Below are 16,206 nucleotides of genomic sequence, written 5' to 3' on the forward strand. Positions count from 1 at the left end.
GTTCACCCTGTATAAAGGGCTGGTTAACCTACAGAACATTTTTGTTCCAAATAGTTTCCCTCCCATCTGTTCCTTAGGAATAAAGAGTATTTATAGCATAAATGAAACTGTCAAAGTTTAATTAAAGTTTTATTCGAAAATTGTTGGTTTGTCAAGTGAAACAGGGGGATATTGTGGTAAAAATAAAGAAAAAGATACAGATTTATCATATGGCGCTAGAACGCAATTTCCTCAACAAAAAGGTAAAATAAAAAAAGAATAAAAAACAATAATATGGCAAACATCGCTTCAATACGTCGTCGAACTTGTACAAAACATATTTCTGTTATTCATAAATAACTTTCGCATTTATTACAGGAAATTCTTCCCTTTAATGATGAAAAACGGACTATTGAATACAAAATAACAATAATTATATACATTTTTATATTTGTGCATTTGAACTGTACTTCATCGAAAATAATTGCTTTGGCTGCAAAAAAGGACAGACGTTATGAGATCAGCTAATTTTTGTTACTTGTAAAATGTAATTTGTGTTCTTTAAGGGTATAATATACGCAATGAATTAAACTGAATGATGGGCGATTCTGATTATGTGCAAAACAAAAAACCACACAAAACGAAGAGAATTTTTCTCTCCTACACATTCATTTATGTTTCTTTTCCTACCAATTCTACCAGTACTATCGGTACTCCTACCATTTACTACGTCATTTGTGTACTGTACCAAAACTACCAAAGCGTAATTTTCATAGAGCGCGACTCTGACTACAATATCTTTAACCGAGACGGCGATTATATCCTTAATGGCACATGAAAACGGCTGTACGATGCCGAAAGGCCACAGAGAAATAAGCTAAGTTTTTCACCCTCTGATCCTCGACACCAAGGCGAGAACTTTTCATCTGGCTCTTGTATTCTTCAACGTTCTTCAGCAGGTAGATCCCGATGATGATGACAAAAATCGTAGTTGAAAGCTTGACTATACATACAGATCTAACGTGTCAATAAATCTGAGAAAAAATTATCCAGTTTTTTGATGGCATATTGTTATAGCTCATCCATGTGGACGAAACACAATGTGACTAGCTTAAAATGTCATACAGAGAAAATTTTTCCACGGGTCTAATACATATTTAATTACGTCTTTGCGTAACATGAAACAACATTATAAAATTTCATAGACATCAAAGCCGAGCAGAGAACTTTTCACCATGCCCTTCTATTTTTCAACGTTCCCTCTCTGTCGTACGCGCCGTATGAGATGCCGGCGTGCATAGCGCAAGGCGCCAGTGTGCATATGTTGCTCTTGGCCGTGCGCTCCCTCCGAAGCCCGGCGCTGGGCGGTGTGTCCGGCGCGCCGACTGAGATGCGGCCAGAGGGGCAGGGACTGTACGCGCCGCCCGCCGCCCACCGACCGGTTCTCTCCTCCCGCGGCGCGCCGGCGGAGGAATGCCAAGATGGCGGCCAGTGCGAGCGCCCCTGCCGAGGAGCGAGGCTGCGTCGCCTCAGTCCAGCGCCCGTGGCTCTCGTGCGTCCCGTGACTCGCGCTCTGGTGTAGTGCAGTGTGGTGTGGTGTTTAAGTCATATGTGCTAACTTGTCTGTCTGGTCAGACGACACTCGAGTGCATATTCGTTTGTTGACTGAGCGTGTGGTCTACTAGCAGACAGCGGTACGGCTTCGCGCCCTACCGCTGTCAGGCGGAGTGCCCCGCATCTCCTAACAGAGCGGAGTAACCTTACTTTGGTGGTGTGTTGTGTGAGAATGTGTCGGTGTCACTCGTGCAACATCTATTATTTGTGCCATTTAAGGAGTGTCGTTTCATAGTACTGTACTGCGCGCTGCTTTGACGCGGTGATTTCAACGCAAGGTAAGGAAAGCAACAGAATCGTAACTTATGTTTCATACTATTGTACTGTGTGCTGTTTTGCTGTGGTAATTTCAACGCAAGGTAAAGAAAGCAACATAATCATAGCAGAAGCTTTCTTCCGTCGATGTCAAGTAAGGTGATAGCAATTGTTATATTCGTTCTCTCGAGGAACAACATGAATACCAAAACTGTTTACACAGTGTTTTAATGTTTCGAGGAACATCTGCTCGTAAACGTCCAGAAGAGCAAAGGAGGAAATTCCTTTTGCTCATTTTGTCTTTTTTTGAACCGCTCCTTTTGCTCCAGGGGATTTCTTTTACGAAGGAAGTGAGAGTCGTATTGGACACAAATGATTTTTGTGTGTGTGTGTAATTAACTGTTGACATGAGTGTTCTGCACTATTTCGTAATAAACCATCTATCAATCAGTTCCATTATTATTATTTAAGTTGCATCAGCTTCACATTCAGCTGTGATTATATATGTTGTACGTCTACACAAATAGTCGCAAAAAAATATATATATTGTGAATGTGATGTCCGCTATTTCGCAATTACCCCCATAATAAATACAAATAAATCCGACAAATTTCAGACATGTGCTTTTTTTAAAATCTCTTGAAATTAGACTCGCTTGATAGCTTCCGAATAAAGATGTTCGTTGGCAGAACGATTGTGTTATAAATATCAGATTTGCTAGGTTATCACAAGGAAAGATGACTTAAATCTGGAAATAAATTATCATTAAAGCGACAGGTGACTTGCCTATTATTAAATAGTGTGTAGTTTATCTACAGCTAGTGTCACTCCACTGTGAAAATTACAAGTAATGCTGCATGCGCAACTACTATGTATCTTTTAAGATGGGAAACAACTAAAAATGAATATCATGTTAGAATAGATCAAATAGTTTTTCGTGATAAACATTGGTCAGGGCTGTTCCTTCTGCTCTGCTCCACAACTAGTAAGTGGACTCTTTATTTTGCGTAACAATACGTCAATATTTTGGCATGTTAAAGTACCAGACATGTTTGTTGGAATTTTGTGGAAAATGTCAACTGCAGATGTCATATTGTCAAATGAATGGAATTGTGATATTACTGCTTCTCAGCGCTATGTGAAATACAGGAATGGAAATACAAGAAGAGTAAGATTATCAGAGAGAGAGAGAGATAGAAAGAGAGAGAGAAAGGGCGGGGGGAGGGGATGGCGATTTACGTTGGCGATATTAGTTCAAAGATAATGGATTGAATACATGCCTAGTTAACACATTGTTTGTGTTTGTCCCATTAATCATGAAACTGTGTATTCAGTATTACACTATTATTACATAATTTCACATCACAGTACACACCATGTGATAAGTTCATCTAATAACTTTTCGTCTGCAAAGTGAAGAAAAAAGAAAGAATCTACCTTTACTCGCGTACTTTAAATTACTTAGCAAAAGAGGCAATGATATTTGAAATGCTTTGATAGTTTTCTTTAAACAGTTGTTCACTACTGACGCAGTGTAACAGCGAACTCAGTTCGGACTATCAAGTTTATTGCAGACAAAACTCGGAAAACTTTGTGGTTATACTACAATGAGCAGTCTTGCATAGATACGGTACTCATCTACAAATTATGACACAGACATGTGCCAAGACTCGTCAGGCGTTTGGAGACGACCGTCTACTTGAAACTTTGTAGTCTTACAGTTATAAAGAAGGTTTTATTGTTCAGTGACAAGGTTACGTTGGAGGATGATGTGTCACCGTCAATAGTTTTTAATCTGTTTATAGCACTCATAAGTACATAGTAAAATTTCCTATCCAAAGTAATATCTTAACGACGTCCACTTATAATTATTTTATTGAAGAAAAATTTGCAGTATAAGAATAAAACAGTTTCTCATGGCTAATAATATACGAAAAGGTGTTCTGCGAACTGGATTATCGTATCTCTATCATCGCAGTACTCCTTCACATCATAAACTACGTTGAGTACCTGATAGAAGATCAACGTTGACTTTGTTATTTCTAACTCGTGTTGTTTATCACTGAGAGGTTTTCAAATTTCAGCTGAAATAAGCCGGCATTTCACGTAAAGGGTGCATTTTACGTAGTTACAATCATTGATTATAGTTAACCGTCAGTGTGAAGTAATTATGAAAGCGTGTTTAACAAATATACGTAAGTCTGGGTAGCTAGTAACATAAATGTGGAAATAATTCTATTTTTATTTATTTACTGTATGACTGCCACCTTAGGGAAGCATCAGTTCTCTTAGCCCTGTATGAAACTAATTTTCTGTTGCCTAGTAGATTTCTGTCAACTTTTTGCGACGATTTGGGGCTTATAAAAATTCGGAAAGTAGGCCACAAAAGAAACCGTCTTCTTAATAAAACTCCTGGAACTGTATTGCAATACACAAGTGCCCTACAGAGGGAATTATTCATTAATTTACGAATAAATTGTTGCCCTATAAATTTTATTTGCAGCCAACCCGATTGTACAGCATTTGCTTGTCAATGGGAAGTAACGGATTGTATGAGGCAAACTTTATCGCGTTTGTACGCGTGGTATCCTCACCAGAACAAATGACAACAGTTTCATAACATCGATCTTAGAGGGGAGGCGCTTAGATCTTCTAGTAAATGATTAAGTGTCGCTAACTTCACGCGAATTCAAAAAAATTCCCGGGTAACATTACGATTCTAACCGAAAGCAGCCAAAACTCAGACACCTGTTGAATAGAGCGGGCAGCGTAGCTGCAACGGAATATGATATACGGATTTGAAAGAAAAGTTAAAATGAAGGTTTCAAAGCATAGTAGAACGGAGAATAGCTACTTATGCAATATCAATTTTGTGGAAGCTACAGTAGTGAAGACACTGAGAAATATTCTGTCTAAGAAGTAAACTTATACAAGATAGCCGAAGCAAGGGAGAAAGCGTAAGTTGATGTGTAAGTCATTATTGTACCCATTTTGGTTGGAGAACACCGAACCTGTTTTCGTAAATTACAGTGTAGGAAATATTGCAACCAGCCACAAGCTTTCCTGAAATGACATAATTATATTATTACTAATGTCGGGCCTGAGCCCGTCATCAGATGGTAGCGTTAACTTCTTGCAAGTTTTGCGTATATGTCCTAAAGTATAACAAAACTTTTTTGATGCATAGTTCACAAAGGATTTTCCGTTTTACATTTGCGTCCTAAAATTTAGTAATAAAGTCTTTGTAATTACATAGTTCTACACTCGTATATGCTCTATACATTGTACTTACTTTTTGAAAAGTCCACCTTTACTTAAAGTAATGCGGACGTATGAGTATTCTCCAATAAAAAAAATCTTAAATGAAATATTGAAAAAGAGGGGAAGTTTCTAAACGTGTACATATGAAGCACAGGAACCAGAATCCTAATTGGGACTTGTGAAAATGCAAGAAGAAGAAAATGGAACATTTTAGATGTGTCGCTGCAGAGGGACGTCAAACATTAAATGAAGAGAAAACGTAGGGAGAGACAATGTAGAATGTCACAAGAATAATTAACTTACCTGTGGAACATCCTCTAAAACACACAGAACAGTGACAGTGCTCTGGAAGAAGTAGTAGAGGGGGTAGAAAAGTTTGGAATATGCGAAACAGATTATGGACTGGTGGATATACTAAATACGTAGAGGTGAAAAGACAGGAATATATGAAGAACATCGTCATTTGGAATGGCGAATCACGAAATCACGCTTACATTGAGATCTATTGTCTAACTAGATCGAGGTCAGATGTACTGATTTGTGTATGAAGAAAAGTCGAATCTTCCCATCTCTCTATTTATAACGTTGTTACTAAGATGGCCAGGGAATAAAGAATTGTGTTAGAATTTTATTACTGAAAGTGCATGGCTGTGAAAGCACAAAACGTGGTTCAAAGGCGTTATTTGCCTAAAGGGAAGCCGAGACTCGTGGACGAGTAGGGTTCGTTTCAAGAAAATGTCCCAATCGCTGAACGCTTTTGCACACTGAATATTTTAATAAAGTGTAAATTCTGCTTGAGCAGTAAGACGTTTGCTGATTTTTTCCCTGTATGTTGTTCAGTGGCAACCCATAGCGGGTATGGCAGAATGGGCCGTCTATCGGACAAGATGAAAATCAATAGCAATCATCTTCTGTCTAATTTCCGCAGTTGAAGTACTTTTTCGGTTTCTAATTTTTGTGTATACAGCGAGTTCGTTCACAGGCTGTAGAAGCGCACACTACATTCTGTAGCAACAAGTAAATGGAATATGGCTTTCTTCATTCTCCTAGCTCGAATAATACTGTGGTATCGACATGCTAGTCGATAAGATTCAATGCAGACAGCTCTCGACGACCCTGTCCACTATTAATGGGTTGTTAAACACGAACTTCTAAATATGAAGTGATGAGAATTCGTAGAAATGTAGCGCATTTCACAGATTGTAAAAGTCAGGAGTGTGAAACAAGTTATAATTGTTGAAACATGCGTCCGACCGTCCTGACTTAAGTTTTCCGTAATTTTCCGAAATCGCTGTAGGCAAATGCCGGGATGGTTCCTTTGAAAGGGCACGGCCGATTTCCTATCCCCTCCATCCCTAATCCGAGCTTGTGCTCCGTCTCTAATGACGTCGTTGTCGACGGAACGTTAGACACTAATCTCCCTCTCCTCCTCCCCCTCCTTCAACTTATAATATTTTGGTGCCTCAATCTTCCTTATGCATATTATTATTAAGCATCAATAAGTCTGCCCATGGATTTGTCATAAACCGACCGGAATAACATGTTTGACATTTTGTGGATATCTCCACAATGGAACAGCAAGCAGTCACGTTTGCTTCTTCCACTAAGTAGCCTCAGAAGTCACATCACCGCACCGTAACATTTAAGGAGATTACAACGCAAACAAAATCTTTTAGAAAGTTGGTATATGTTTGTGTTTATTCCACCTTTTTTAATGTTTCAGTATAATCATTGGTAATTATCAAGTCAGACAAAGCTCATGGTCTGAAGTATTTAACGACTTATATTCTAATGATGTAGTGTACGAATTAAGATTGTGGATTGAAAGTACTTATAGCGCACACACAATAACGTCACGTTTTATATCTACACACACGGTGTTGATGGGAATCTGTATAATGGTGAAACCTGAGATGTTTAAATGTAAGCTACAGAGAAAACAAAAGCAGTAAACTTGAAGCAGGATCGTTATAGGTACATACATATTGTGAAATAAGAAGAGTGTACAATTTCTTTTCCACTGATACGGACTATAAAAGAAACTTCTTCATTCGCAGACGTAGGTAAATGCTCAAAAAGCGTGCGTTTGTTTACAGCACGGTATAAAAGGCCAAGTTCAAGAAATAGTTACTTCGAGAGATACAGGTTTCTGCAGTCTTGAGCACTACAACTTTCAAAATAGTTCCATGTTATGTACGCTGCAGTGTGCTTCAAACGAAAAAAATATGGAGCTGAGTCTTCTAGGCCTTGAATGATACAAATATAAATAAAACAAAGCAAAGTAAGTCAGTGTTTATCAGAAATGCTACACCAAAAAGGATACAAGTGCCTGAAATGATCTGTATACTACACATATTTATCTATCCCAGCAAAATCAGTTTCTAACATACAGCAACGAACATGGTTACAGAAGTTTACATAAACTATATACAATCGCTGGCATTGAGAATGAAGTACATGGCAAGCTACCATGTGTTCCAGTCAGAACCTCTAAAGGCACATGCACGAAATCAGAGATATCATGGTATTCAGAGGAACGCGACAAACAAGTTGCTAGCTAATCATATTCCAGAAACGCTCTAAGGTCGACATGTTAGGCCGTTCGGGGGACTGTTCTGTGGGAATACTGCAAGTGGAGCTATCTGAAGCAGAAAAAGTGCCCGAGGAATCTGAAGCAGGAGCAGTACTCAGGAAACTAAATCTCCCTGATGTGGCTGGTGTTTTTCAGTTCTCTCCCACTATATAAGAGGCGCATATAGCGTTCATTGGCCGCTCAAGCCATCACGCTGGTGTTTTTCTTTGGTGCCATAGGCCGCAATATTTCGTGAAACAGGGTAGCGAGCGGGTAGAGGCGCGTTTGAACACACCACCTCTCGCAACAGTTTCGTGATACTTAAACGTATTGTACGATTCTCTTTCGCGGCGAGGCGCATCAAAGACCTCTTCGCTTCTATCGTTTTGTGTATCATAAATGACGTCATTTGTTGCGCTCGAGATGACGATCTAGGACGAAAGCTTCTACCTCATATAATTACACCAAAACTACTCGCTTTTGTGGGATTCAAAGAAAAGGTAAACCACAATCGGACGAGAAGGGAGGATGTGTGGAAAGTCTCAACTTCCAGACCAAAAGTGATAATTTGGCAGATCATTGACGCAGGATACTGCGTGTAGTGACGTAGATGAATTCCTGATCTCTTCAGTGGATTCAATTGCCATTTCTAGCGGAAACAGATTCTCATATTCACTATGTTTACGTGGGGCTCCCAAACTGGACTTCGTAAATCGATATCGCAATACCGATTCTGGACATCCGGATGTAACTGGTGGTTTTCCACTTACACACTCGATTTTTGCTGCTATGTAACCGCACAATCGATTTCGAAACATACTTGGGTTTTCACATTAAGTTCGTTTCTTCTTTTTTTTTTTTTAAAAAAAAAGATCGACTAATATGGACGGAGTGACATTTTTTACAGTGATGGAAAAGAAGAAATATTAGACTTAGCATGAAACCGTCTGTCTTTAATACTCAACTGAAGAGAAATAGCGATTGTTCTGACTAAATCATAAACTAGAACGACTGTTCTCCAGACGCTATATTTGACTGGGCTAGCAAATCAGCTTCAGACCGCAACGTTTAACACGACAACGAAAGACAGTTTCCGAAATTCAGTTTTCGTTTTCCTGAAGATGAGTCGCATGTAAACGTAGTGACTGAAATCGTCGACGGAATAATTCCTTGCTCCGACTATGGTGACATCGCTTTCGTCCTTCAAATTCAGCGCCGTCATGAGGGCGGGCGCTGGTGCAGCAGCCAGAGAAAGGCCAGAGCACGCCGGCGTGGTTGCCTCGGCCAGACTGACGGCTCGCCTTATTCGTGCCTGCTTCGCGCAACGTATCGCTCTCTGTAAACAGAAGGATGAGACAGCCGCCTCACGAAACAGCTCCATCCAACCGCTTCGCGAGCGTATCTTGCTTGTAGCAAACGCACCTCAACGGGAGGTTTACTATCTTTTGGTTCAAAATATCGATTTTTTAAAATTGCATTTTTAGATCCATAAAAGTGTTTAGAATCCACCCCGAAACGGTTTTTCCGAATACGGAACGGAAATGTTTGTTATTCGCGGTTGAACAAAAAAATGCACCTGCCTGAAATCGACCTTTTTCACGCACCACTTTTTTTCTTTCGGAGGACGAGTTATTGTACCGGTGCTTGGGAGGAAACACACAAAATTCAAATGAAAGTTTGAACGCTTGTGTTTGGGAATTAGCCTCAAAGCATTTGCGTTCTGGTCCGAAGATTGTGGATATTTCGACTTTCCTGGCAGTGAGCAGCTTCAATGAAGGATTTCAGCAGTTCTGAAGACCATGACAACGATGGACGTCACCCTGGGACTCTATTCGACGCAGTTCGCCAAGCATTCGGACGACCACCGGATTCAAGCGGCCAAAAACCGCTTGTCACCGGCCGTACGAGGGGCTATGGAGCTGCGCAGGATGGCCTAGATCGAACATGATTCTTTGTTTCCGACGAAGCTAACTAAATTGTCTAGAAGTTGTACCACTTTTATTCCGATCCATCAACTATATTTTTACTTGGCCGACGCAGTCGAAAAATCGATGAAAAAAACCCTATTTTTCAAATGGCCGCCATTTTGTTTCTTATGGTCCAAATAACTTAAGTGACGTACAACTCCTAAAGAATCTTATATACTTCGCTAACGTCAACTCAATTTTTATTTCAGACGAGCCGGCTGATCTGTGACATACAGCGCGCGGAGGTCTACATCGAAATTTGCTGACGGCATTTTCGCCTTTGCTCTTCGATATTTCCGGTCGAAAAAATTCCAGTTTGTAGAGGAAATATCAATAAACATTTTGAGACAATTTGACATTGATAACACATCCTGAGAAAAAACTTCTCCAAGAACACGCTTTTTTCGGGCCATATATAGTAAACCTCCACTTAACGCCGTAGGACTATATGGTGCAGAATTCCCCGTTGCATGCTCTTGCATCGACCCAATACTGGACAAACTCTGCGCAACGTTACAGCTTTGCGAAAGAGATGGTAGTCATCACCTGCTGGGTTGGTTGGTTGATTTGGTGCAAGAGACCAAACAGCGAGGTCATCGGTCTCATTTGATTAGGGAAGGATGGGGAAGGAAGTCGACCGTGCCCTTTCAAAGGAACCATCCCGGCAATCGCCTGAAGCGATTTAGGGAAATCACGGAAAACCTAAGTCAGGATGGCCGGACGTTGGATTGAACCGGCGTCCTCCCGAATGCGAGTCCAGTGTGCTAACCATTGCGCCACCTCGCTCGGTCGTGCTGAGGTAACAATGCGTGTTTCAGTAGACGCTTGTTGCTAGGATAGAGTAAGGAATATCATTCGGTAAATAAACAGATGTGCAGAACACAAATTTTGTTGGCTCAAAAATCAGGCGACTTTGTGGTACTTACCCAAGAAAACTAACTGTTCCTCCTTTCACGCAGCTCGATTTTCATCAGTAATCACAACAATTATTCCCAATTGTTGTTACTAATAAACAGATGTGTAAAAACAGGAAAAATACGCGCATCGTTAAAGTTTAGACCTTTGTGAAAACTAAGCAAACAACGTTATACTGCAATCAGGCGACAGTTCTGGTTTGAAGCTGTCGGTGTGCTTACAACCCTATGGTCACTCGATAGATATTTGTATTCTCTGGTTACGCCTTCTTCGCCAAGTAGTTTTACAGATGATTCAATGTCATAACAGGATTGTTGAAAGAATCCTACACGAAAGAAGTGGTGTACAAAAAAGCTCGCTCGACTGATTATTCAATGCTATTGGTCAGTCTGAAACACCAGATTGGTTTGACGTTCAGGCTGCTATGCAGGGACCAGCTGGGCCTCAGTGTTATACTTTGTAGTTTTTACGAGTGGAATATCTAATTTAGAATTTTAAATTTTGATAATTTGTTACAAATTAAACCAGCTATCTTGCCATAAAAGATTTCCGTAAAATTTTCAATGAAAACAACTGTAAGAAAATAAAACATAACATGGGAGCCCCTCACAGAATCTTCTATAAAATTTTCCGCATTTTGACAGTTTTATGTTGACTACCTTATGTTATTTTGTTATCCTAGCATGCATTGTTGGCTGCCTTGTGTTTTTCAGTTTTTCTAGCACGCACTGTTGATTTGATATTGTGTGGAAACAGTTCATTAGTCTCCTAGCGCGCATCGTAAGGTGTGGTAATTTCAAAAAGAAAAAGTGAAACTTTTGATTTAGATAATACTACGTACTTAGAAAAAGTTATGTTAATTATAAATGACAGCAGGGATGAAGGTGCATATGAAATGAACATTGAAATTTGGGATTCTGAGGATGGTGATGCTTTAGAACGCGAAAAGGAAACCCCAAACATACAAGACTGCAGATATAACAGTGAAGATAAGAGCGACGGAGACAATGAATACAACAGTGCTGAATGCCTCATTGCTAAAAGTGGTATGGTATGGTCAGCTGACCCAAAAAGGCAACTAGACGGACTGCACACAATACAATTATAGTATCTTGTTGTTTGACCACCTCATCTCAAGGGTAAGTGAAGCTCTCAAATTATTCATTGATGAACATATGTTACAAATTATTATAGACTGCACTAATAAAAAGGTTCAATGTTTTTATGAGTAAATAACAACGGTGGTACCCTACAAATACTGATGAAATGTATGCCTTTTTAGGCATTCCATCACAATGGGATCCCTAAAAGCTAAAAGGGAGTCTGTAGAATTTCTGTGGACTGCAGATCCTCTTTACAACAGGGACATTTTCCTTGCTGCAACATCTAGAATTGGTTTCAACAATTATCATGAGTTATTAAATCTGATTATGTAAGTACAAAGGCCGATCGAAAAGCAGCTTATAAATTAGCAGCAATTAGAGTTATTTTTAAATTTCTTGTTACCTACTGCAAATCCTGATTTTTATTTGATTGTGGACGAACAACTTGTTTTCTTCCGAGGACGCTGCCCTATTACGGCGTATATGAAATACGGCATATAAACCTGTGCGATGGCAGAACTTACAGTTTATACCATTAGATTCAAGTGAAAAGAACGAGGGACAACGAGTGGTACTCGATCTAAAGGACTATCTTCATGTGAGTAACGTCGTCACAACAGATAATTTCTTTACCTCTGCCTCTCGTGAAGAAGAACTCTGCGAGAAGAAACTGACCCTCTATGGTATCCTAAGAAAGAACAAGGCAGATATTTGTAAAGTTATGCTTCGTAATGCATCCAGACCACTTAGAGTCCTCTACGTTTACTTTCAAAGATGAACTAACAGTAGTATCCTACATACTCAAAAAAACGCAGGCTCTAATTTTGCTAAGTAGTAAGCACCACGACAAGAGATTTGAAAAAAGAAAAAGAAAACTGTAAACCAAATATAGTTTTCCATTAAAATCAAACAAAAGGCGATGTTGGTACACTGGATAAAATGATAGCCGAGTATTGCACAAATCGCACAACAAGGAGATTGCCGCATATTCTGTAAGTGGACTTGACCAAGGTTCCCAAAATGCGGTCACGTTATGCAGACGACAAAAACGCAACATGGAAAACAAATTATTCAGTTACCAGAAGATACAGTGTTCTAGAACTAGGAAAGGAGCTGGTAATTCTACATATGAAGTAGAGGATACAAACTCCAGACGGTCTACACAGCCGGCCGGTGTGGCCGTGCGGTTCTAGGCGCGTCAGTCTGGAACCGCGTGACCGCTACGGTCGCAGGTTCGAATCCTGCCTCGGGCATAGATGTGTGTGATGTCCTTAGGTTATTTAGGTTTAAGTAGTTCTAAGTTCTAGGGGACTGATGAACACAGATGTTGAGTCCCATAGTGCTCAGAGCCATTTGAACCATTTTTCGGCCTACACAAAGTTATCATAGATGCCGTTTGAAATCTGATCCCGGAAGAAAAGAAGGCAGAGGTTGCAGGAGGACCACAAAAACTGAAAGGTGGATGGCAATTATGTACGAAAAGGCAGAGGGTATTGTGTCTTGAATGTTACAGTAATAAATAGTGAACGCGAATTGCGGAACTGCATGTAAAAACCTTAAACGCCACTGATAGTACATTATAAAAATGTTGAAATTCAGTTATAAATTCCAGTGAAAAATAAAACATAAAATACAGCGAAAAATAAAACATGAAACAAGTTGATTCAACTAATGCGATAGTTCTGGAATGTAAAAATGACATTGTAGTTTATAATTCGTTTGTTTAATCTATTTGATAACGCTAATTTTGAGGTAAACTGTTGGCAAAATAATGTTGAGACATCGGAATTGCTGTTTTAAAAAGATTTTATTTGTTCTAAGTAGAACATAAGATAATTATGTGGTGTTAATTCGAGTTTTCTGGACTCTCAGTGGTTTAAGGACAGCAGTCTGACAGCTAATAGCCGATACAAAGAGGAGCCCACGGTCGCAGTACGTTTCGTCATGACTTCGTTCAGTGAGCGTGAGAGTGTTACGGAGGTGCTTCAGTGGCGGACAGTACAGTAGAGGCGCTGTGTAGTACGGGGAGGTTTGGGTCCAGTCCTCACATTCCAAGAAGAGTCAGGCAAAGTACTACTTCTTCCCAGATATATTTCGCTAAAAGGCCACTGCGATAGAATTAGAAAGATTCGACTTCATATAGAGACTTGCCGCCACTATTTGAAGATTTGTGGATAGCATGTAAACAATCAAACTATTTATGATTTTGAGTCTGACGGACGATCTGCCGCATTCAGTGGAGCAGGTAACATACACTGTCAGAAATAATTGCAAAATCTTCAAGGTCTGCGTTCAATGGCACAAGGGTATCATATGTGGATACTGAGGGGTTGTAGTATTAGTGATTAATTTTCGCGGTCATCGGTGATCGTATGTCGCTCAAGAGGCCTGGTTGTGCATCCTGTCTGTTTGCTCTGCAAGCAGCAACTGTGCTGAGTTTAGAACTGAACAGTGCTTACAAAAAATTCATTCTGCGTTACAACAGTGTCCCAAAGTCGAGTACGTACCCCTGTCGAACAACTTGAGGCATTTGAAAGGGGTTAACATTGCGAGCCTGCGATAAGCTGAAAGGACGTATCGGTGGATTGTTGCACAGGTTGGGTACATGTTATCGATGGTGTGTCGCTGCTTTCAACAGTGGTCTGTGGAACATTCCTGCAACTAGTTTAGGATACGGACGTGAACGAAATATAGACACACGTCAAGATCGATGCATTGTGTGAGCGGCGGTAGCCGACCGAACATCGTCCAGAGATGACATCTGGGAACATGTTGCATCTGCTGTTTCATCAGAAACCAATGGGAACCGCCTGTTAGCAGCAGAATTGAGATCACGTGTGCCTAAGGAGAGACTACAGCTGATACTACGACACCACCTTGCAGCGTTACGCAGGTTGCAGGTTGACTGGAGTGGTGTTATCAGCGATGAGAGCACGTTTTGTCTGATGGTCGTACGCGTGTATAGCGCTGACCTTGTGAATTGCCTATTCCAGAGTGCATTCGCCCTTCGCCCACAACATACAGGTCTCATCTCAGGCTTCATCGTATGGTGGGTCGTCAGTTACAACTCGCGGTCTCGTTTGGCGGTTCTACAGGGGAAAGTAATGAGTGCCCGCTACATTGCACAGGCCGTTATCGCTATGCTACTACCACTTCTTCGACAGGAAGGTGATGTATTTTTTCAGCAGCACAATGCACGTCCACATACAACGGCTGCGACGAAAGCGCTCTTCGTGGTGTACAACAATTGGTTCCTTTTACCGGTTTACCGACGCAGAGTGCCACCATATGATACACGAATTGGAGTGGCATTCTTTAAAAAAGACGTTTTTCGCTGCGGTAGGAGCTTCTCATGGAATTTCCATCATCAACTTTCTCCTCAGAGTGTGAAAATACTTCGTTGGCGCCGACGTACATAGGGAGCAATAATCACCATAATAAAGTAAGAGAAATCACAGCGTTTTCCAACTCGCTGTTCGACAGTGAAAGGTAGAGAAGTAGCTTAAACGTTGTTCGATGAATTCTCTGCCAGGCACTTAATTTTAAATTTGAGAGCAGTGATGTAAATGTAGATGAATTGCCCTGGCCAGCTAGATGACCAGATCTCTCCCCAGTCGAACAAGAGTGGAACATGGTGAAGTGGGAACTGTTCTCCGGACCCTGCAAGAACCAATGCCGAACTGCAACAAAAGGTCCTTGGGTCAGTCTATCGCCACCTTTACTGTCCTTTGAATGCAAGAATACACGCCTGCATTGCCGCCAGAATGAGGTGCATTGCGCATTGATACCGCTGTTTGGGCACCCTTTACTGTAAATGTTTTTAATTCATTCTGAATTTATTATCACATAGTTATACAATGATGAATTGCCTGTGGCATCACTTGTCAATAAAATCTACTTGTCCTTGAAGATGTCGCATTTTTTTTCCGCCAGTGGATAACCAATCGGGGGCAAACGTCCGGTTAGGTTCTGCTACGAGGATATCTTCTACATCAGAAGTGACTGTTCAGTCCCGTCGTTAATAAATATTCTTTATTTAATAATGTGAGATTCACTCAGCCACCCGCCCACTGCAGACGGCACGAAATTAAACGGGAAAGCTGAGCGAGGATTGTTGTTTGTTCCTCGGAAGCGGCATTATTTGGCCTTTGTATTACGGGCGGCTGCAGCGTTCCTAATAGAGCCATGTAATTGCGAAGCGGTGCTGCGGTTTGGCGTTGCACGTCGCGGGTAATGGCCCTCCCTGGCGCTGCTCGCTGGCAGGAGGCGGCCCCGGCGTCGCTTCTTGCGCCGGGGTGGTGCCCCACGGTCACCAACCGGTTTGCTTAATGCACTTCCCTTGCTTCATACGTCTACCCGCTCTCATTTATAAAAAGATTCAGAATATGCGGCGAGCATTGTCGTTTCTCACTGTCTGTTAATCAGTTCTTCAGACTCGAATGGCATCATTTAACACACCGAAGAGTAAAGAAGGAATACCTGCGTTGAAATCTTCACGGCTATAGCTGACCTCCCCCCCTCCCCCCTCCACTTCCGACCG

The 16,206-nt window shown here is 40.9% G+C and overlaps 1 protein-coding gene across 1 annotated transcript in view; it reads left to right on the plus strand.

Annotated features, from left to right (window-relative positions):
* Window positions 1-1,469: 1,469 nt before the first annotated feature.
* The window catches only part of LOC126326837 (ankyrin repeat domain-containing protein 6-like), a 638,792-nt gene continuing 624,055 nt past the window's right edge, over window positions 1,470-16,206 (plus strand). Inside the window, exon 1 of the mRNA XM_049995795.1 lies at window positions 1,470-1,871. The gene's annotated coding sequence lies outside the window, so the exon portion shown is untranslated. The remainder of the gene's footprint in view (window positions 1,872-16,206) is intronic.

This window comes from Schistocerca gregaria, chromosome 2, assembly GCF_023897955.1.
Source record: "Schistocerca gregaria isolate iqSchGreg1 chromosome 2, iqSchGreg1.2, whole genome shotgun sequence".
NCBI lineage: Eukaryota > Metazoa > Arthropoda > Insecta > Orthoptera > Acrididae > Schistocerca > Schistocerca gregaria.